Below are 22,692 nucleotides of genomic sequence, written 5' to 3'. Positions count from 1 at the left end.
TGGGCTACAACCCACTTCTTCGGATGCATATAGAGTGAAACATATATATATATATATATGTATATGTTTCACTCTATATGCATCCGAAGAAGTGGGTTGTAGCCCACGAAAGCTTATGCTCTAATAAATTTGTTAGTCTCTAAGGTGCCACAAGTACTCCTGTTCTTTTTGTAGATTAATATATGTACTAAGCAGACTCCCACTCCAAATACCCCAACACTATTTTCAAAAAGCAATGATATCCTTACAAAAAAATGTATGGAGAACAGGGAACTGCCCACACATCTCCCTTAAGAAACTTCAGTTACTAGTTAAACTAGAGGGGTTAGATTTCCAAATCTGAGGCAATATCGTAACACCTTTATAATAAACATGGCTGTGCAATGGACATATGCTGTCACAAATAAAATACCTGCATGGGTGAGTATCAAGAAGGAGCTGTCCTCACGGTTATCCTGTGCTCGGTATACTGTAGATATAAAAAAAAGATCAAATCCCCACAATCCATGTGGCCTGTCAGATATGCGCCAGTTTAGCATGCCAACACAAACTCCACCCTTCATTCCATGTAGCGGCCCTAATCAGAGGGAATCCCATGGAAAAAACTGGAGGGAATGAAGTGGAAAAACTGGATGAAATGGAGAATGCTACATGTATATATCCCAATTAATAGCTGCTTTTACTTCTCTCCAACTATGATACAGCCTTCTGGCAACATATTCAAATTCGTCACCTCCTCACCTCAGAATTCAGCTTGGAAGCATTTGCAATGTCCAAAGCACCAGAATTCCTCACATTTTAGAGAGAGAGATACTATTTCCCCAGACTGGCAGCTACACTGTGTGAGTGTCTAATGACCCATGAACTAATTAATATAGATGTAATGAGAAAAAAATGGAATAAAGAATTGTCTATGAATACCTCACCTCCACATTGGAATAGAGCAATAAAAGATTTTAAAGAAGTGACCTTGGAACTCCAATGACATCTCATTAAAAAAAAATCTTTAGAGTGCATTGGTCACCCGAAATGCACCCCACTTTGCAAAATTAAAGCTACCACAGTGATCGATGCTGGAGGTATGGGAGTGAGGCGCTCTGCTTGCGCATATATTTTGGGCATGCCCTATTGTTACAAACTTCTGGGATGGTATTAAAACCAGAATTAACATGATCCAGAGAATTCACTTGAACTGAAAGCAGATAGCCTCCCTTTACTGGGTAGGTGACCTAGTATGCAAGTATCACCACATCAAAGGGGATGGCTACATAGAGCTTTACTAGTTGCAAGACATCAAATTTTGCTACATTGGAAAAGTAAATCCTCCCCAAGGCACATGGGCTGGTATAACAAACTGCAGGACCTGGCTGCAAAGCCCAGAAAAAAATTCAATCCATTTGGAAAGTTTCCTGGTACTGATCAACTATAGGAGGCTTGGGTGAGAAGTGGGAATTAAATCCACACTCCCTCTCCTTGTCTCCCTTCCCCGACCTGCTTCCCTTTGATTTCCTTAAGTTTTTGTTTTTTGTTTTTGTTTTGATATGTGCCATAAAAATCCATGTGCTGGGAATATTAAATGAATATATGGGAATCCAAGCCTTGTGTAAATATCTTGTTTTTTCCCCCTGATGTATAGTACTTTTGTTATTGTTTGATATGTTGAAACCTAGAATTTGTTTGGTTCATTATAAAAAAATTGAAAAAGTTTAATAAAAAGGTTTTGTAGAATGTATTGATTCAACTGAAAATTTGATGAAAAATTCTCAAAACATTTCAGTTTAATAAGGCTGAAGGGCTTCGTTTCAAATTTTATATTATAATAGTCAAAACAAAGTTCAAAGAAAGATCTTCAATAAAATCATTTCCATATTTGTGAAACAAAATTTCCCCAAAATTTTGTTTCATGGGAAGTTTCCACTTTTCATTATGATTTAGGACAAAAGTAAATTTTTAAATGTCAGAATAGAAATGCTGAGTTTCAACCAAGGTTATTGCTAACTTTGGCTTTAACTTCTTTGTGCCTCAGTTTCACCAAAACAAAATGAAGATAATAAAATCCACTTTTGTAAAGTACCTTCAAATTTGTGGGTAAAAGTGCTATATAAATGTTAAATATTATTATTCTGAAAAAGTAGTTAGTATTCTAGGCACCAGGAGAAATCCCTTTCCTAACTGAAATGAAATGAAATTTCAGTACCGTTATCAAGCTCTGTCTGATTCTAACAGAAATTTAGTTAGTCTCCAATTTATATGTAATTCTCTATTTGTAGGAGCCAATAGAAGAGAATTGTAACAGTCACAAAAGAAAACAGGAATTTTAGAGAATTTGCCATAGCCTCTGTTACAGCATAAAAAAAATAATGCCAATTTAATAAGCAGCTATTTCATTAAACTTCCTGATGTCAATAATATTTTGATAATTAAAGTAATACTAAACAATTTAATATAGAAGCTGCTTGATAATTACAGATTTTCCATAGCATTGTGCAATGAGTACAACACAGTCATTCTTTTAAAGTACTGTGATTAACATTTGGATTTTTTCAATACTATGTTTTGGCAGCAAAATGAAATGAGAGTCATCTGTAAGCATGAGAGACAGCCTGTGTGTTGGGGAGGTTCAGTAAAAGATCAGTTTCTTCAGTGGGTAAGATTACACTTGCCCAGCAATTTAGTATTCCATAGGTGATCGCATTTCAGCTTCATATCCTGAGGATTATATCTCATTGTTGTTCCTAGGAATCCAAAGGATCATTAATTTACTATTTTGTGAGGGAATGGCTAAGAAATTCGGCTTTTGCGAACAGGGGCTGCTAACAGGGAGTTTCGCAAGGGAGTTCTCCAGGTGAAGGAGGAACAATACAGCACCCTTTTGGGGTAAGTGACTGTCTGCAGTGTGTGTTTGTTTGTGTTTGGGGGTTACTTGCTGTGTGCTGAGCTTGTGTTTGTCAGTCTGTTTGTTTGTTTGGTTGTTTGAAGGACCATGTGCTGTGGCTGACAGTTGGAAGCTGTGAGCTTCAAAGGAAGGTTTGAAACCTAGAAGCCTCTGGTAATTGGCTGAGCCTTAATCAGTGGGCGGGGCATTCATACAGGCCAGGGCTTTATAAAGCAGCGCACAAGCGACCAGGGAGCTTTTGCGAACAGGGGCTGCTAACAGGGAGTTTCGCAAGGGAGTTGGGAAGGAGAGTGGGAAGGGGCGAGGGTCCCTTGCCGGTTCTATCTGTTTTCCCTTTATTCCCCTTAAAACTTTAAACTTCTTGCTTAAACAACCCTTTCAGCGGACAGGGGGCTGCAGACAGGAGTTTGACAGAGGGAGGCTTACGATGGTTAGGAAGACCCGCAACACCTGTGCCAGCACTGCTTCTGTCTCCTCCACCTGTGCCTGTAGCCAGACAGAGCGCCTGAGCATGGATGCTTCTACCCAGATCCTGGTGTGGTTTTGCAGAGACTGTAACTTGCAATTTCCACTTACTGATATCCAGGCTGGGGGGACCATCCAATGTGAAAGGTGCCTGCTGGTGGAATCTCTCAGGCAGCAGGTGGGAGAGCTACAGGAGGAGGTGGCTAGGTTGAGAAGCATCCGAATCCACGAGCAATTCCTGGACAGTGTCCATGTGGAGACAGCTGAGGTAGCTGTCCCAGGACACAGGACTGCTGATACACCACTGGTGGAGGAGGAGATGGCTCAGGGTGGACACTGGCAGCTGGTTACTTCTGGCAGCAGGCAGTGCTCCACCCCTGCTCCGAACCCTCCCGCTGTGGTAATAGGTAACCGTTATGCTCTTCTTGATACAGGAAAGAAGGCATCACCCCCTACAGTAAAGGAGGAGAAGCCTCGTACCCCTAAGGCTGGGAGGTCTGTTGCCACCACTGCGAATAGGAAACGTAGGGTAGTGGTGGTCGGAGACTCTCTGCTGAGGGGGACGGAGGCGCCCATCTGTCGCCCTGACATTTCATCTCGGGAGGTATGCTGCCTGCCGGGAGCCCGTATCCGAGACGTTACGGAGGCATTGTCGAGGATTATCCAGCCCTCTGACTACTACCCCATGCTACTCATCCATGTGGGCACAAATGATACTGCGCGGTGTGACACTGAGCGGATCAAGAGTGACTACAGGGCTCTGGGAGTATGGGTGAAGGAGTTTGGTGCGCAGGTGGTATTCTCTTCGATTCTTCCTGTCAAAGGTAGGGGCCCGGGCAGAGACAGATGCATCATGGAGGTGAATGCCTGGCTGCGAAGATGGTGTCGCCAGGAGGGCTTTGGCTTCCTAGACCACGGGATGCTATTTGAGGAAGGACTGCTAGGCAGAGATGGTGTTCACCTTTCGAGGAGGGGAAAGACCCTATTTGGACACAGACTGGCTAACCTAGTGAGGAGGGCTTTAAACTAGGTTCGACGGGGACAGGTGAGCAAAGCCCGCAGGTAAGTGGGGAACATGGAGACCTGGGAGATGGGTCGGAGACGAGAGGGAGTGTGGGCTATATTGGCAGAGAGAAAGGAGGGTCAGGACAAAACCGGGAGGAAAGATCAAACCAGTATCTTAGATGCCTATATACAAATGCGAGAAGTATGGGTAATAAGCAGGAAGAACTGGAAGTGCTAATAAATAAATACAACTATGACATTGTTGGCATCACTGAAACTTGGTGGGATAATACACATGATTGGAATGTTGGTGTGGATGGATACAGCTTGCTCAGGAAGGATAGACAGGGGAAAAAGGGAGGAGGTGTTGCCTTATATATTAAAAATGTACACACTTGGACTGAGGTAGAGATGGACATAGGAGACGGAAGTGTTGAGAGTCTCTGGGTTAGGCTAAAAGGGGTAAAAAACAAGGGTGATGTCATGCTAGGAGTCTACTACAGGCCACCTAACCAGGTGGAAGAGGTGGATGAGGCTTTTTTTAAACAACTAACAAAATCATCCAAAGCCCAAGATTTGGTGGTGATGGGGGACTTCAACTATCCGGATATATGTTGGGAAAATAACACAGCGGGGCACAGACTATCCAACAAATTCTTGGACTGCATTGCAGACAACTTTTTATTTCAGAAGGTTGAAAAAGCTACTGGGGTGAAGCTGTTCTAGACTTGATTTTAACAAATAGGGAGGAACTCGTTGAGAATTTGAAAGTAGAAGGCAGCTTGGGTGAAAGTGATCATGAAATCATAGAGTTTGCAATTCTAAGGAAGGGTAGAAGGGAGAACAGCAAAATAGAGACAATGGATTTCAGGAAGGCGGATTTTGGTAAGCTCAGAGAGCTGATAGGTAAGGTCCCATGGGAATCAAGACTGAGGGGAAAAACAACTGAGGAGAGTTGGCAGTTTTTCAAAGGGACACTATTAAGGGCCCAAAAGCAAGCTATTCCGCTGGTTAGGAAAGATAGAAAATGTGGCAAAAGACCACCTTGGCTTAACCACGAGATCTTGCATGATCTAAAAAATAAAAAGGAGTCATATAAAAAATGGAAACTAGGACAGATTACAAAGGATGAATATAGGCAAACAACACAGGAATGCAGGGGCAAGATTAGAAAGGCAAAGGCACAAAATGAGCTCAAACTAGCTAAGGGAATAAAGGGGAACAAGAAGACTTTTTATCAATACATTAGAAGCAAGAGGAAGACCAAAGACAGGGTAGGCCCACTGCTTAGTGAAGAGGGAGAAACAGTAACAGGAAACTTGGAAATGGCAGAGATGCTTAATGACTTCTTTGTTTCGGTCTTCACCGAGAAGTCTGAAGGAATGCCTAACCTAGTGAATGCTAATGGGAAGGGGGTAGGTTTAGCAGATAAAATAAAAAAAGAACAAGTTAAAAATCACTTAGAAAAGTTAGATGCCTGCAAGTCACCAGGGCCTGATGAAATGCATCCTAGAATACTCAAGGAGCTAATAGAGGAGGTATCTGAGCCTCTAGCTATTATCTTTGGAAAATCATGGGAGACGGGAGAGATTCCAGAAGACTGGAAAAGGGCAAATATAGTGCCCATCTATAAAAAGGGAAATAAAAACAACCCAGGAAACTACAGACCAGTTAGTTTAACTTCTGTGCCAGGGAAGATAATGGAGCAAGTAATTAAGGAAATCATCTGCAAACACTTGGAAGGTGGTAAGGTGATAGGGAACAGCCAGCATGGATTTGTAAAGAACAAATCATGTCAAACCAATCTGATAGCTTTCTTTGATAGGATAACAAGTCTTGTGGATAAGGGAGAAGCTGTGGATGTGGTATACCTAGACTTTAGTAAGGCATTTGATACGGTCTCGCATGATATTCTTATCGATAAACTAGGCAAATACAATTTAGATGGGGCTACTATAAAGTGGGTGCATAACTGGCTGGATAACCGTACTCAGAGAGTTGTTATTAATGGTTCCCAATCCTGCTGGAAAGGCATAACGAGTGGGGTTCCGCAGGGGTCTGTTTTGGGACCGGCTCTGTTCAATATCTTCATTAACGACTTAGATATTGGTATAGAAAGTACGATTATTAAGTTTGCGGATGATACCAAACTGGGAGGGATTGCAACTGCTTTGGAGGACAGGGTCATAATTCAAAATGATCTGGACAAATTGGAGAAATGGTCTGAGTTAAACAGGATGAAGTTTAACAAAGACAAATGCAAAGTGCTCCACTTAGGAAGAAAAAATCAGTTTCACACATACAAAATGGGAAGAGACTGTCTAGGAAGGAGTACGGCAGAAAGGGATCTAGGGGTTATAGTGGACCATAAGCTAAATATGACTCAACAGTGTGATGCTGTTGCAAAAAAAGCAAACGTGATTCTGGGATGTATTAACAGGTGTGTTGTGAGCAAGACACGAGAAGTCATTCTTCCGCTCTACTCTGCTCTGGTTAGGCCTCAGTTGGAGTATTGTGTCCAGTTCTGGGCACCGCATTTCAAGAAAGATGTGGAGAAATTGGAAAGGGTCCAGAGAAGAGCAACAAGAATGATTAAAGGTCTTGAGAACATGACCTATGAAGGAAGGCTGAAAGAATTGGGTTTGTTTAGTTTGGAAAAGAGAAGACTGAGAGGGGACATGATAGCAGTTTTCAGGTATCTAAAAGGGTGTCATAAGGAGGAGGGAGAAAACTTGTTCACCTTGGCCTCTGAGGATAGAACAAGAAGCAATGGGCTTAAACTGCAGCAAGGGAGGTCTAGGTTGGACATTAGGAAAAAGTTCCTAACTGTCAGGGTGGTTAAACACTGGAATAAATTGCCTAGGGAGGTTGTGGAATCTCCATCTCTGGAGATATTTAAGAGTAGGTTAGATAAATGTCTATCAGGGATGGTCTAGACAGTATTTGGTCCTGCCATGCGGGCAGGGGAGTGGACTCGATGACCTCTCGAGGTCCCTTCCAGTCCTAGAATCTATGAATCTATGAAATAGCTTCCTTCTAGAACTAGAGAAAAAAGCAGGCTCAGCCCTGCAATCTTTATTCTATCTTTGCTCAGACATAACTTCTGTTCAAGTCACTGGAAGTTTTGCCTAAGTAAGGAGGAGTGCAGGATTTTAACCTTAGTTTGTGATTATACTTTAGTCTTCTGGCAATTTTGATGATTCAAGTAAGGAAGCTGCTGGCTAGGTTCACACTTTTCTTAAAAATATGTGATGTGGGACCATTCTTATTTAAGATTTTTAATAATGACCTTGCACAAAAAGTTGGTGTGTGCTAATAAAATTTGCAGATGACACAAAGTTGGGAGGTACTGGCAATACGGAGGAGGATCGGAATATCCTACAAGAAGATCTGGATGACCTTGAATACTGCAGTAATAGAAATGGGATGAAACTTAATAGTGCAAAGTGCAAGGTCATGCATTTAGGGACTAACAAGAATTTTTCTATAAGCCGGGGACTTATCAATTGGAAATGACAGAGGAGGATAAAGACCTGAGTGTATTGGTTGATCACAGTATGACTATTAGCTGCTAATGTGATGTGACCATGAAAAAGGCTAATGCAGTCCTAAGATGCATCAGGTGAGGTATTTCCAGTAGAGATAGGGAAATGCTAGTATCATTATACAAGGCACTGATAAGCCCTCATCTGGAATCCTGTGTGCAATTCTGGTCTCCCTTGTTTAAGAAAGATGAATTCAAACTGGAACAGGTGCAGAGAAGGGCAACTAAGATGATCCAAGGAATGGAAAACCTACCTTATGAGAGGACACTCAAAGAGGTTGGCTTGTTTAGCCTAACCAAAAGAAAGCTGAGGGGAGATATGATTGCTCTCTATAAAAACATCAGAGGGATGAATACTAGAGAGAGAGAGGAGTTATTTAAGTTATGTGGCAATGTGGACACAAGAACAAATGGATACAAACTGGCCATCAACAAGTTTAGGCTTGAAATTAGATGAAGATTTCTAACCATCAGAGGATTGAAGTTCTGGAACAGCCTTCCAAGGGGAGCAGTGGGGGGCCAAAAACCTAACTTGTTTCAAGACTGAGCTTGATAAGTTTATAAGGGGATGGTATGATGAGACTGCCGATGGCATGTAGTTGATCTGTGACTGCTAGCAGCAAACATCTCCAACAGTTGGTGATGGGACACTAGATGGGGAGGGCTTTGAGTATAACAATATAATAATCACAAGTCTCAGAAGACAATAGGCCAAGGAGGAATGGCTTGAAGTTAAGTGCAGAATTCCCAACCAGCTGTGTCAAGTGGACATTAAAGGAAAATGCTGTTTCTGCAAAATAAGAAATTTCCCCAGGAAAATTTTGATTTTGTGGAACTGTTTCAATTTCCCATCAGGAAAACTGAAACAAAGTATTTTGTTTTGGGTAGGTTCAACCTGAATGTTTTGAGACAGTTCAGCATTAAACAGCATCCTTCTGTAGTGCTGCAGTGCCTCATGGGAGCTCTCATGTGTATGTTTCATGCCTCCATTCTCTCCTATGGGCTGGGCTCCTTGGCTGAACTACATCTTCTATAATGCAGCTGGTCATACGAAATGGTTCAAGTTGTCTTATGTTGTCCTGCTGTCTATAATGTACTAATATTAAATCCCTTGTATCTCCCTGCCTCCTACCCTGATGACTCTGATGGAAAACTATATTGTTGATCTGAGACGGTCAGCTAAGTGTGTTAGTGAGCTGAAGAGAGCCAGCTGGGGTTGCTCAGTGGACCCGTCTATGAGAGGAAGCTGAGATTCTCCAAACTGGCCAGTTTGGGAAGACTCTGTGCTGAGAGGTCAATGTCTTAAAGGGACAGTGTTCTATTTTTGTGTGTCTCATTCTCCATCTTATTAAAGGCCTGATGATCCAGCAGAGGTCACTCATCCAGAGGCAAATTCTGCATTAGAGAAAGGATGAGGAGGAGAAAGGAGCAGTTATCTCTGGCAGGGTGTATTATGTTTTGTGACAGCTGTTTGAGGCTTCTAGGAAACTTGTTGTAGTCCTTGTGGGCACGAAATAGTGGGAGAGGTGAAGGTAAAGCAGTTAACTGTCCATGATCCATAGATTTTAATCGCATGGCTCTACACTTTATTACTTAGATCTCAGGATATGTGGTATCAATATGCCATGGCCCAGGGCTGTAGCATTTCTGCCACAGTACGATATGGGGGGTGATTCTGTTTCAGAGTGGGGAGGAGCTGGTGTAGTGAAAGAACTCCCTCTCCCTGTCCCCATTTTGGCATCCTGCTATTGAGGGGGGAGCAAGAGTGATCAGCCCCTGCACTGAGCCAAGGCCTGACACAGCTACATTTGATTTCAATGCTGCAGAATCAGGTCCTGCAAACCATCCTCTGTTAGACAGCAGAATGTGGTGCCTGTTTCAGTGTGTGACTATTACTAAGGTGGTGAAACACTAAGGGCCACATTTAGTTGTGTTACACTTGTGTGAATCTGGAATAACTGCAGTATGTGTTCCTCCATCCCCACTGCTGACTAATATTGACAACACAATCACATTCTGTTCATACATTGGTTTATTTTTCATAAAAAGAAATGGCTATCTTACCATGATCTGAAAATCAGAAGAGTCGGGGTTAGGGATCCACTGTCAACTCTTACAAATTTTACCTTTGTGAATGGTGATGTATTTTATTTAGACATGGGCCTGAACCAAGCCCTCCTGGATTTTGGAGATGCCTGGATACTATGTGACAGAAGGGTATACGTCTGTACAGTCTGTGTTAAACTGTGACCATAAATTGGCATTATAACCGCTATTTTGAAATATATGACCTACATTTTGACTATGTAACTGTAACTGCCTAGAGATCAAGAGGAGTTTATTGTGATGCTTCACACTCCCTGAAATGCTAAAACAAGACCCATCAGTGGGGATTGTCTTCCAATCAAAGGGGTCCACCCTTAGAACAAAGGTTTTGCTGCAGAGAATAGCCAGGCTGAAGGAAACTGGTTTTACCCATTGGGACTACAAGAGGGCTGGTACTGCCCAGATAATCATCTAACAGAATTCTGAATCTGATTAATTGGTCACATGACAGGGAAGAGAAACCTTATTTAAAGGCTAGATCTGCTCCAGCCTTGTCCTCTCACTCAATGGCCAGCCATTGCCAACCAAGAGAAGGACTGCAGGAGGGCCTACCTGCCTGACACACAGATAGCAATGTAGTAGGAAGAGAGCCTGAGACATTAGCCCTTGTATTAGAGGCCTGGTATGAGGCAGGACCTGCTCACAGAATCTGGCAAGAACAGGGCTGATATTGCAGAAATACCCATTACTAAGAAGTGCTAAGTACAAAGTACTCACGCAAACTTATCCCGATATCAAGTGGTATCAGAACATCCCGATATCAAAGATGGTACAAACACATTCCCCAAGGATAACAGGGGCACACTGACATAACTTGTTTATATTGGGGTATAAAGATGTATCTCAGAGGGATTATCTTTGGCTAGCCTAGGGGGCAATGTAAAGTCCCACCACTGACTGAGCTGCGTCCACTGTCACAGGCATACATGTCTTAGGTGTAAATCATGGTTTGAGGACTCGTTAAGTCTGCCAGGTGCTATTACGGTGCTTCATCAACAATAAACCTGGCTGGGTGCCGCAGAGCTGGGACAGCACACAGGGAAAACACACACATGCAGCCAAACATCTGACCACAGGCCTAAGGACTCACAAGAAGCAGAGAGCATAGGCTCAGGGGAGAGAGTGTACAGGTTTTTGTTCTTTTGCCTGAAGATCTGTAACTCTTGGATGTTTTGCAAGTAAACATTACTGTGGTTTTGGAAACTCTTGAGCAAAGCCTTAAATGAAATTGGGCCCAGCTCTCCTGTGCCAGTCCAGGTGTGCCCTCGCTTGGTGTAATGAAGAGGGAGGGGCTGCTTCTGGGAATTATAAGTGAAAGATAGTCCAAAGGCGAGGGAGAACCTAGAGTCTAAAGAGATTGCTCAGAAGAAGAGCAGAGCTGGGTTGAGCATTTCAGGGAAGGGTTGCCTCTGAAGGAGGGAGCAGTAAGAGTTCCTTAGTGAGCAGTGGAGCCAGATTAGGCTGGTGAAAGGTGCCTGCAGGAAGACAATCGGGGTGTGGGGTGTGGAGAGGTGCGGAGTGTGTCACCTACAAACTTCTCCAAACCAGAGAGGATTGGAGAGGGCTGAGAGCTGCAGAATAAGATACCTGCCAGAGAGGGCCAGAGGGCTAGATAAGGCTGAAAGCCAGGAATGATGGAAAGGTGAGCTTGCTGATGTCTTCTGGTGAGAGCTTGAACCAGACCAGAGAATGAAACAGGGCAGAGGTATTCTGATGTGGGATTGCTTCTCTCTCTCTCTCTCCTCTTGAATCTGTTTCACTGTGAATAAATAATGCAAGAGTGAGTGGAGCAAATTTTTAATCCATGGTGAAACAGTCATTGCGACAGAAAGAGAGTGACTCTGTAGTCCAGTAGTTAGAGCACCCATCTCTCTAGTCCCCCTGATCCAATAACTCTTTCATTATGAATCCAGAGTGGAACAGTTTCCAAAGGAGAGACGTGGGGAGCCCACATCAGACTAGTTCAGTGATTAGGGCACTCTGAGGGATGGGAGACCCCTGTTCAAACGCTTTCTCCCCCCCCAAGCAGAGAGGGGAATTGAACCTGGATCTCCCATGTCCCAGATGAATACGCTAAACACTGGGCTAAAAGTTAAGGTGGGCACCACCACTACCTCTTCCTCCACCCAAATTTGGGACCTGATCTGGTAGGCAGCCTCTAAGCACAGTCACTGGATCGGGCCCCACAAGCACCTTAGGCTTCCAATCGCCTGTCTTTCCCAGCTGGAGAATTGCTCTGGGAGTTAGCAACAGAGAGTCTTGTGGCACCTTTAAGACTAATAGATGTATTGGAGCATAAGCTTTCGTGGGGCTTAGGTGAGAAATAGACATCTGGCCACCTAGAGGGAGGCAGTCTTGTGCATGCCCAAAGGCAGAAATATAGGTGCATAGTGAATTTTTACTTTGAAAACGAGTTTAGGCACCTACAGATCTCATCAGAAGTTTTGCAGATTGCAGTACAGCCAAAACTGTGGCTGAAGTGCCTAAACCCAGACATAGATGCCTAAGTACCTTTGTGGATCTGGGCTAACATCTGCATTCAGGATTGTGGTTTAGAGCACTGGTTCTCAACCAGGGGTCCGCAGCCCCCTTGGGGTCTGCAAGGAGGTTATAGGGGGTCCACCAAGAACCAGGCTTTGGCCCCGGGCAGGGGAGATTGGGGAGCGAGTGCCACCTTCCTCCCCGACTCACCACCGAGCAGAGATGGCACATAACTCTTATGGGGGGGGGGGTGTCACAATTTAAAGGTTTGGGGAGAGGCATGTGATTGCCCCAGGCTTTGTCTCTATGCTGAGGAGCTGCAGTAGCACAGCTGGGATCTCCAGGGCAGTGGTGAGCAAGCACCTCAGGGAGCATCTCATGACAGCCAGGCTCCTCAGGGGAGAGGCAATAACGCGTCAGGTCAGGGGCACAGCTCGGAGCTGTGCTGCCCGTGCTGTCTGGGGAGCATCCGCCCAGGTGGAAACAGCCTGACTTGAGAAGCAGGGCAGGGAAGGCTGCTGGGCAGCTAGCCAGTGCCCCAACTCCTACAGAGAGCCAGGGGCCCGAATGGGCCAGGCAACTCCCACCAGCTTCCAGTCTGCCAGCTCCTGGCAGTAGGCAACCGTTTGAAAACCTCTGGGCTAAATGGAAGGGGGGCACAGTTGACCCCATGTTCCCCCCCATGCATTGCCTCTGCCTCAGGGCCATGCAGCCTGTCTGGGTTGAGGGAGAGGAAACGCAACCAAAAATTGCAGCATCACTGTAGAAGAGAGATCTCCCCTGCCATCAGAAGGGATTGCCTCACAGCCATTGACTCCACAAGCAGGCAGCAGCTAGCCAAGGAGACACACCACTGCTCTGCCCTGCTACATCAGCATTTCAACAAACAGGGCCAAATGGAAGGCAGAAATCTGGGGGGGAGCAGCGGACTCCATGTGCAAACCCTCCCCCTCCCCCCCCACCCCGTGTTGTTCTGGTTCAGGGTCCACAGGCTTGTCTATTTAAGTTTAGCTGTCCCTGGGTTAAAATAAAAAAAGGTTGAGAACCACTCGTTTAGAGGCACAGAGCTAGATGCAGTGGCTGGATGCTACCCAGATGCTGGTGGCTTGGAAGAGCCAAAGGTTGGGTCCAATTACAACAAACTTGTGATTGTCCAGTAGCGGGACTCAGCCAGGTCTCTAACCGTTAACTTTTGGGCTGGTCCCAACTGTATAGTGAACTCAACTCCCAGGCTAGGTCTACACTACGGGGGGGCGGTCGACCTAAGATACGCAACTTCAGCTACGCGAATAGCGTAGCTGAAGTTGCGTATTTTAGGTCGACTTACCTGGCTGTGAGGATGGCGGTGAGTCGACCGCTGCCGCTCCCCTGTCGACTCTGCTTCCGCCTTTCGCTGCGGTGGAGTTCCGGAGTCGACGGCAGAGTGATCGGGGATCGATTTTATCGCATCTACACTGGACGCGATAAATCGATCCCCGATAGATCGATTGCTACCCGCCGATCCGGCGGGTAGTGAAGACGTGCCCCCAGAGATGAACACCTCATACTCTTTTTTTTGGATCAGGGTCCAAATGCTGTAGCTTCTGTCTATAGGTAACTTGATTTAAACTTGTACTCACATAGTTAGTGCTATCTCAGATCCATCTCTATTACACTGCTGTCAGTAGCCATTGATTTCACCCACTGCAGCTTGATAGACCATTTAATTAACATATTAATCTGTTTTGAATATGCAGCCTGCGTAGGTGATAGAGAGGTGTACAGTGTCGTAACTAGCTCATCATTAAGCACTATCTTTACACAATTAACCCTAGATTTATACCTTACTCCTAGGATTCCTTAATCTTATACCTTATTAACAGATTAGATCTTTTTATACATATTGTGTAGTATGGTGAATGCAGTTTTGTATGGGGTACCTTGTAAAGCCTGTGAATGTAATTTCTTATAAGAGCAGCAGACTTGTAACTGCAAAACAATAACTGGGCTATGCAATGGTTCTTGAAAATAGCAATAGGCATCTGAATCACTTACCATCTGATGGCTGTTTGGTGAGTTATGAAATGAACTTGGTGTTATTCACGAGTGCTCAACCAGCACTACATTTCCTTTCATGACTGAGATACAGTGCCAGAGCGGTGTGGGGAAGTTTTTATTGTTTCTTCCCAGGCTGTTCCTGTTCCAAGAAGATTCATCTTAGTGTGATTTCACTGCTGATTTCATTTTCAAACTTAAAAAAAAAAGTTTAAAAAATATTGAAATCAAACTCCTACTTTTTCTTGTTCTGTGTTGAGAAAAGAATGAAGCTCTATGTATCTGCGCACGGGAAGTGTCAGCTGACAAGGCAAACATCAACAGGTGCCAACCACAGTAGCCAACTTTCATGTGGTAAATAAGCACCCCGACTTTCACAAGAAGCCAAAAAACAAGCGAATCCCATTTCAAAACAAGGCCAAGCCAAGCCAATCCCCGAGAACCCCAACACTCTATGTGACTAGATCCCCCCGGTGTGCAGTCTGGGACTGTGGTGGTCCCACTGTGCACCTGACTCTCTCCCCCCCCTTGCCCCTGCTTGCCCCCCTTTGCCCTTGCTTGCTGGGAGCCGATAAAAAAAAGCAGCTACAAGCCAAACAAGCAACTCACAAGCCAATTAAGCCAAAAATAAGCCCAATTTCTGCATTTTCTCCCCACGGGTTTGGCATGTCTGGTGCCAGTATGAAATGTTTTCAGTGGGGCTGTCCCGCTATCTGGAGTGGCTCACAACCATGAGTGCCTACCTCAGGGCAGACTGTCAAAAACAAGGCAGATGCCCCAAACTGGTGGTATGTTCTATAATTAGGTTTTACCAAGTTGGTAACAAATGTGAACTCTTGGATCACTATAACAGTCTTACCGTGCAGTCACAGACAGTCCCCTTGGACTCTCCAGTTTATCTTGCCACCCAGGCAAACTGTAGTTAGTGACAAATGGTCACTTACACCAAAACAATCACACAATATTCAGATTACTTCTAGTCTCAAGAGAGGGGCAGACCCAGAACTGTGGGGGTACTGCCAGGGGGCAGCACCCAGAAAAAGGGGCACTGGGTCTGGGGGGGACACGGGGGCCAGCGGTAAGGTGGATCACCGGCCTGCAGAGGGTGCTCCTGGCTGGAAAATGAGCTAATTCCCAAGGACGACCAACAGGAGGCGCCGCAGGGGTGAGTCTGCACTGCTACACTCAGACTTTTAAATTTGACATGGACTAGTTTTGATAAACTCAGATCATCAATCTTGGTGTATTTATTGGACTAAGAACATAAGAATGGCCATACTGGGTCAGACCAAAGGTCCATCTAACCCATTATCCTGTCTTCCAACAGTGGCCAATGCCAGGTGCCCCAGAGGGAATGAACAGAACAGGCAATCATCAAGTGATCCATCCCCTGTGGCCCATTCGCAGCTTCTACCTAATAGCCATTGATGGACCTATCTTCCATGAATTTATCTAGTTCTTTTATGAACCCTGTTAGAGTCTTGGCCTTCACAACATCATCCGGCAAAGAGTTCCAAACATTAACTCTGTGTTGTGTGATGAAATACTTTCTTTTGTTTGTTTTAAACCTATTCATTTCATTTGGTGACCCCCAGTTCTTGTATTATGAGAAGGAGTAAATAACACTTCCTTATTTACTTTCTCCACACCAGTCATGATTTTATAGATCTCTATCATATCCCCTCTTACTCGTCTCTTTTCCAAGCTGAAAAGTCCAAATCTTATTAATCTCTCCTCATACGGAAGCTGTTCCATACCCCTAATAATTTTTGTTGCCCTTTTCTGAACCTTTTTCAATTCCAATATATATATTTTTTAGATGGGGCGACCACATCTGCATGCAGTATTCAAGATGTGAGCGTACCATGGATTTATATAGAGGCAATATGATATTTTCTGTCTTATTATCTATCCCTTTCTTAATGATTCCCAAAATTCTGTTTGCTTTTTTGACTGCTGCTGCACATTGAACTGATGTTTTCAGAGAACTATCCACAATGACTCTCTTTTTTGAGTGGTAACAGCTAATTTAGATCCCATCATTTTATATGTATACTTGAGATTATGTTTTCCAATGTGCATTACTTTGCATTTATCAACATTGAATTTCATCTGCCATTTTGTTGCCCAGTCACCCAGTTTTGTGAGATCCCTTTGTAGCTCTTCGCAGTCTGCTTTGGACTTAACTATATTGAGTAGTTTTGTATCATTTGCAAATTTTGCTACCTCACTGTTTACCCCTTTTTCCAGATCATAGAACTGGAAGGGACCTCGAGAGGTCATCTAGTCCAGTCCCCTGCACTCAAGGCAGGACTAAGTATTATCTAGACCATCCCTGACAGGTGTTTGTCTAACCTGCTCTTAAAAATCTCCAATGCTGGAGATTCCACAACCTCCCTAGGGAATTTATTCCAGTGCTTAACCACTCTGACAGTTAGGAAGTTTTTCCTAATGTCCAACCTAAACCGCCTTTCCTGCAATTTAAGCCCATTGCTTCTTGTCCTATCCTCAGAGGTTAAGAAGGACAATTTTTCTCCCTCCCCCTTGTAACAACATTTTATGTACTTTAAAACTGTTATCATGTCCCCTCTGTCTTCTCTTCTCCAGACTAAACAAACCCAATTTTTTCAATCTTCCCTCATAAGTCATGTTTTCTAGACCTTTAATCATTTTTGTTGCTCTTCTCTGGACTTTCGCAATTTGTCCACATCTTTCCTGAAATGTGGCGCCCAGAACTGGACACAATACTCCAGTTGAGGCCTAATCAGCGCAGAGTAGAGCGGAAGAATTACTTCTCGTGTCTTGCTTACAATACTCCTGCTAATACATCCCAGAATGATGTTTGCTTTTTTTGCAACAGCGTTACATTGTTGACTCATATTTAGCTTGTGATCCACTACGACCCCCAGATCCCTGTCCGCTCTGACTAGAGGTTTTGAGGGCAGGAGGGGGATCAGGGCTGGGGGGGGGAGAAGGCTCTGGCTGGGGGTGCGGGCTCTGGGATGGGGCTGGGGATGAGGGGTTTGGGGTGCAGGAGGGTGCTCCGGGCTGGGACCGAGGGGTTCAGAGGGTGGGAGGGGGATCAGGGCTGGGGCAGGGAGTTGGGTTGCAGGGGTGTCTGAGGATTTGGCTGGGGGTGCAGACTCTGGGGTGGGGCTGGGAATGAAGGGTTTGGGGTGCAGGAGGGTGTGCCGGGCTGGGATCGAGGGTTTCAGAGGGGGATCAGGGCTGGGGCAGGGGGGCAGGGCCTGGGAGGGGGCAGGGGTGCAGGCTCTGAGTGGCGTTTACCTCAAGCAGCTCCCAGAAGCAGCGGCATGTCCCATCTTCAGCTCCAATGCAGAGGTGCGGCCAGGTGGCTCTGCGCACTGCCCCGTCCACAGATGCTGCCCCTGAAGCTCCCATTGGCCGCGGTTCCTGAACAATGTGAGCTGCGGGGGCTGCGCTTGAGGCAGGGGCAGCGCACAGAGCCCCCTGGCAGCCCCTACCTGTAGGAGCTGGAGGGAGGACATACCGCTGCTTCCAGGAGCTGCGCGGTACGGAGGCTAGCAGGGAGCCTGTCAGCCCCGCAGCGCGGTGCTGCCAACCGGACAGTCATCGGCCCGGTCAGGGGTGCTGACATGAGGCGCCAGGATCCCTTTTCGACTGGGTGTTCTGGTTGAAAACCAGACACCTGGTCACTATACTTCATGCTGGTATCTGTCTGATAAAGAGATTAGGCCTTTCACATCCTCACGCTCCCCCAGTACCACATTGATTGCTACATGGTAGCTCTACATGGTACTGCCATAACTGCAAAGTCCATTTTTTTCCTGCAGCCTCCATACTTGTGGCCTTCCCACAGACACTTTCTCTGAGGCCCTGTCTCAGTCCCCTCCCCACTATACACTGATCAGTGTGTGGCCCTGTCTGAGCAGGGGTGCTGGAACCATTTTTATAGTAGGGGTGTCACAGGCCCAAGGACTCCCTCCCTCAGCGGGTCCCATGGGGAGGCAAATCAGCATTGTATGTTGCTAATGCTGTTGTAAGCATTGCAAGGCATTTCGGGAGAGGGCCAAAGGTGTGAATGTGGAATGGAAGATTCCTTGCAGCGTGCAAGAGGCCAAGAGGGGGAAAGAAGGAAGAGCAGAGAATGGGTTAACTCAGCACTTCAGCTAGCTCCGTGTGGAGGTAAGATGCTGGCCCTGGCCCAAGTTCATGGGCTAGATGAGAAATCTACAGCTGCCCAGCCGTGAGAAGAGGAGAACCAAGTTGAGCAGAACTGCAGAGATAGCAGTGAGAACAGTGAGAGTGAATGAGGTGGTGACGGTGAAGGCCAACAGGAGGGAAAACAAAGTCTCCGGAGCTGGTGTGTTTTGGGCAGCCGAGAAGGCCACAGTGAGCCAATTGGGACTGGTACAAAGAGCACCAGGCACAGAGGGCCCTGATTGGGACACCCCCAAAGGAACCCAGGACTTAAAACCCTCCCGAGAGCCCAAGCAAGGTGGAGATCAACAGCAGACCTCAGACAGCCTGGGCCCAGGACAGAACTCCCGTCCACCCTTCTCCCTCTTCTTCTTACATTACACCCAGGCTTGGCCAGCCGTGGGTAGAGCGTGTGTGAGTATGAAAGTGGGTTGGGGCTTGGGGTACTAATGCTTTCTTCCTTCCTCTGAGTGACGTGAGGAGCACCCATCACTCTCCGCTGTTATTTTATTATTTTATTAATAAAGCTTTAAAATTTAAACCCTTGGTGTGTTTCGTCACCTCCTCCCCAAATGATCCTGTGGCCTCAGCCTGATCACCTGATGCCTCAGGCAGATTGGTAACTGAAATCTGTCACAGGGGTGCTGAGAGCCAATGAATCAAACTATAAACCCTGTATATGATGGAAATCACTTCCAGCCATGGAGTGCTGCAGCAGCCGTAGTTCCAGCGCTATGTGTCTGAGTCCCTGCCATACAGTGTTTTGCCTCTACCATGAGCTTCTGCTCCCTAGTCTCGTTGCCTTGGTGCCCCTACCTGGGATTTATTTCCATCGCTCTTCAGGCCTTGCCTTCCCCACAGATACCATTCTTCTCAAATTCATTCTTCAAGGGGCTGAACTGCTTTGTGTCCCATTTTCCCACACCTGAAACACTCAGGCTATCACTGCTCTTCCTGCCCTCTGACAGATGTTATATTCCCCAGGTATAGCCCTACTGCTTTAATTGGCTCAATCAGGCCCACCTGCTATGGCATAGGAGTGCTAGACCTGGTGAAGGTTCAGGGCCCAGCTATCCCGTGACAGGTTGGCTACTAGAAGGAGACCTGACCACAGTCAGTTAGCCAGTGTATTATATATGCACTGCTGATAACGTGCATAACCTGCATTTGTGCTTTTGAAAAACTTCCTTGCAATTTTTGTCAACAGCTCTAATAATTGTGGATAAAATCCTTGTGCAAGATTTTATGCTTTCTCAAGATGAATTGAAGCAACAGTTAAAAACTCAACCTTTAAGATACAGGTAAGTAAGTAATTTTTTTCTTTGATTTCATCCACACTTTATTTCACCCCAAACCCAGTAAAAATACTTGTATCTTTATTGTAACCTTACACGCCAGGCTGTTAGCTTCTGTTAAAATGTGCAGTGTGTATTCCTGTTAACTCTGCAGACAACAGAGGAGATTGAAATTGTGTATTTTTATATTTTTCCAAAACCTGGAGGTCTTACTCTATATTTTTACTCGGTCCTTACTCCAATAAAACATCCATTGACTTCTGCAGAAAATTTGGCAAAAACCTTCAGGATTTGGCCTATATTGTACATATGGTCCATATTGTATACATTGTAGAGACCACTTCCCACTAGCATGAATATTGTTGTAGCAAGTGTTAAAGGAATTGAGTTCCTTATTTATTTTTCAGAAGGTGCATACAAATGATGATAGGGAACTTGAACAGAGAGCATTAGGAAGTTGTGAACAGAATAGCATAAAAATGCATCCTAATTTCTAAATATGTTTAATTCTCTGCAAATATCATAAGTTTCCTATCTTCCTTGCATGAAAGCAGCTTAAAGGTTTTGTGAACAGAATCCTTACCAAAGGGAATTCCAGCTGTTTTTCTATCAGAGATGCACAGTACTAGTGCATACGTTCCTGTATGAATTGTGAAATTGAGAAAATGGAATATGAGGCAGCTGTGACTAGGTTAATAGTAAATTAGCATTTTTCTATTGGAGTGTGAAGAGGGAGGTGAGAAGCATTGTTAATTCTCAGTGTCCCTAAAGAGCTTTAAGAAAACTAGTCAGTTATCTCACAACTTAACATTTTCCAATGCTGCTTAACATTCAGCTACAGTGACTGAAAACCAGCATTGGCTACTGTGCTGTACTTATTAAAGCTAGCAGAACATTTCAGAAAAAGATTTATGGTTACCTGCAAAAAAAAAATTGTTTCCAAAAAGAATGAAAATAAAATGAATCAAAGCTCAAACGCTATTTTTAGTTTAGTTCATATACCATCTATAATTTACACAATGCTGAAAACCTAAAAAAATACATAATGCTTAGAAAGAAAATCACTCAGTAATAAAATTAATATTTCATGTAATAAATCAGCTAACTTCAGTACAAAACAAAACGGATTCTTCTGTCTTCATAATGAAGAGCTTTTGACTGTTGAATGATATAATCTTCAGTCCCAAAATAATGCACAAAGAAATATGGACATATTACATCCTAATATTTCTTTAGTAACTAGGTCTGAATATGGAGCTCTATCCAGAAGAAAATATATACCATGTTCTGTGTTATACATGCTAGTTGTGCATCGGCCCAGAATAGAAAATCTGCTTGCTGCTACATAAGGAAAAGAAGTGTGGAGGAAAAAGTTAGATGTGCTGTGATCTCACAAAGGTAAGCTAATAATAAGTAAGTAAGCGTTGTTGTAGCCATGTTAGTCCCAGATCTGTGGAGCCTGAAAGCTTGTCTCTTTCATCAAAAGAAGTTGGTCCAATAAAATATATTACCTCACCCACCTTGTCTCTCCCAATAAGTAAATAGTTAATTCTATTCCATGTAACTCAACTCTCTTTTCTGGGTCTCTCCAAATCCCAATCTGCTTTTTAAACATAAAACAAATATACATAACATTAGTTAGGAGGTAGGTGCTTTCCCTGTTTTTCTCCTCATCTTTTCCTCACTTGCGCTCAATTTTTCATCTATTATGTGGGTCATTGTCCCTGTCTCTGGGCCATCTCCTTCTTTGGTGATTACACCTTTCATGTACTTCACGATGTGGGAACTTTGAAAATGGTGGAAAGCAAAGTGTGTGTGTGTGAGTGTGTGTGAGAGAGAGAGAGAGAGAGGATCTTTAGAATGCCAGGAGTGGCTTGAAGAAAATGTTTATTGTAGTAATTTTCCTACCAGTATCACAATTTATCTTGGAGACGCTAGGCCCAAGTTATTAGCCAATATCTGGGGCTTTGCCAGGTTGTTTCTCTGAAGACAGTAGGAACACAGCAGGCAGCTTTGTTGCTCACGATTTCCAAGCCTGCCTTTCCAGCAAGTTGTGTATCCCAAAGAATTCTGTCATTGCTCCCTTTCAGGGCTACCCTCACAACTGCTTCTCTAGCTGTCTGCTAGCTTTCTGACACACAAAAACACACATAGCTGAAACTAATTGATGCTCCAACCCCTGGGTTTGCAATCAGTCCCCAGGTTTAGCGTCCATCAGACCTTGCTATGCTGGCCAGTGCCTTGGGCAGTAGCTTTCTGTTGTTTCAGCTATCACGACACAAAGGGGATTTTAATTGCTTCTTCATTTAGCCAGAATGAAGTGTGCTTAGTACACCCATTGACTTTACCCAGGTCTGTGATTGATGGATGCCATTAACACCTTCTAACACAACAGCCTGAAGAAGGATCATTCTCCTAAATCACTATTTCAGCTATATATCCTCATCTTTTTCACACTTCAGTGTAGAAGTTTTACATTATCTGCCAAGTAAGCAACTTTAAAAATCAGAAAAATCAGAAATACTGCATATGATGGGTCATGAACTTCTGTCCAATTTGAATTCTAACTGATGCATTTGTAGTAGAGTATGAATACTGATGGACTGTATTTGTCTTATGTTCACATTAGCTCAGTGGTTTAAGCATTGGCCTGCTAAACCCAGTGTTGTAAGCACAATCCTTGA

Source organism: Terrapene carolina, unplaced genomic scaffold (genome assembly GCF_002925995.2).
Source record: "Terrapene carolina triunguis isolate 2854851 unplaced genomic scaffold, T_m_triunguis-2.0 Scaffold58, whole genome shotgun sequence".
NCBI lineage: Eukaryota > Metazoa > Chordata > Testudines > Emydidae > Terrapene > Terrapene triunguis.
This window is presented reverse-complemented; position numbering follows the sequence as displayed.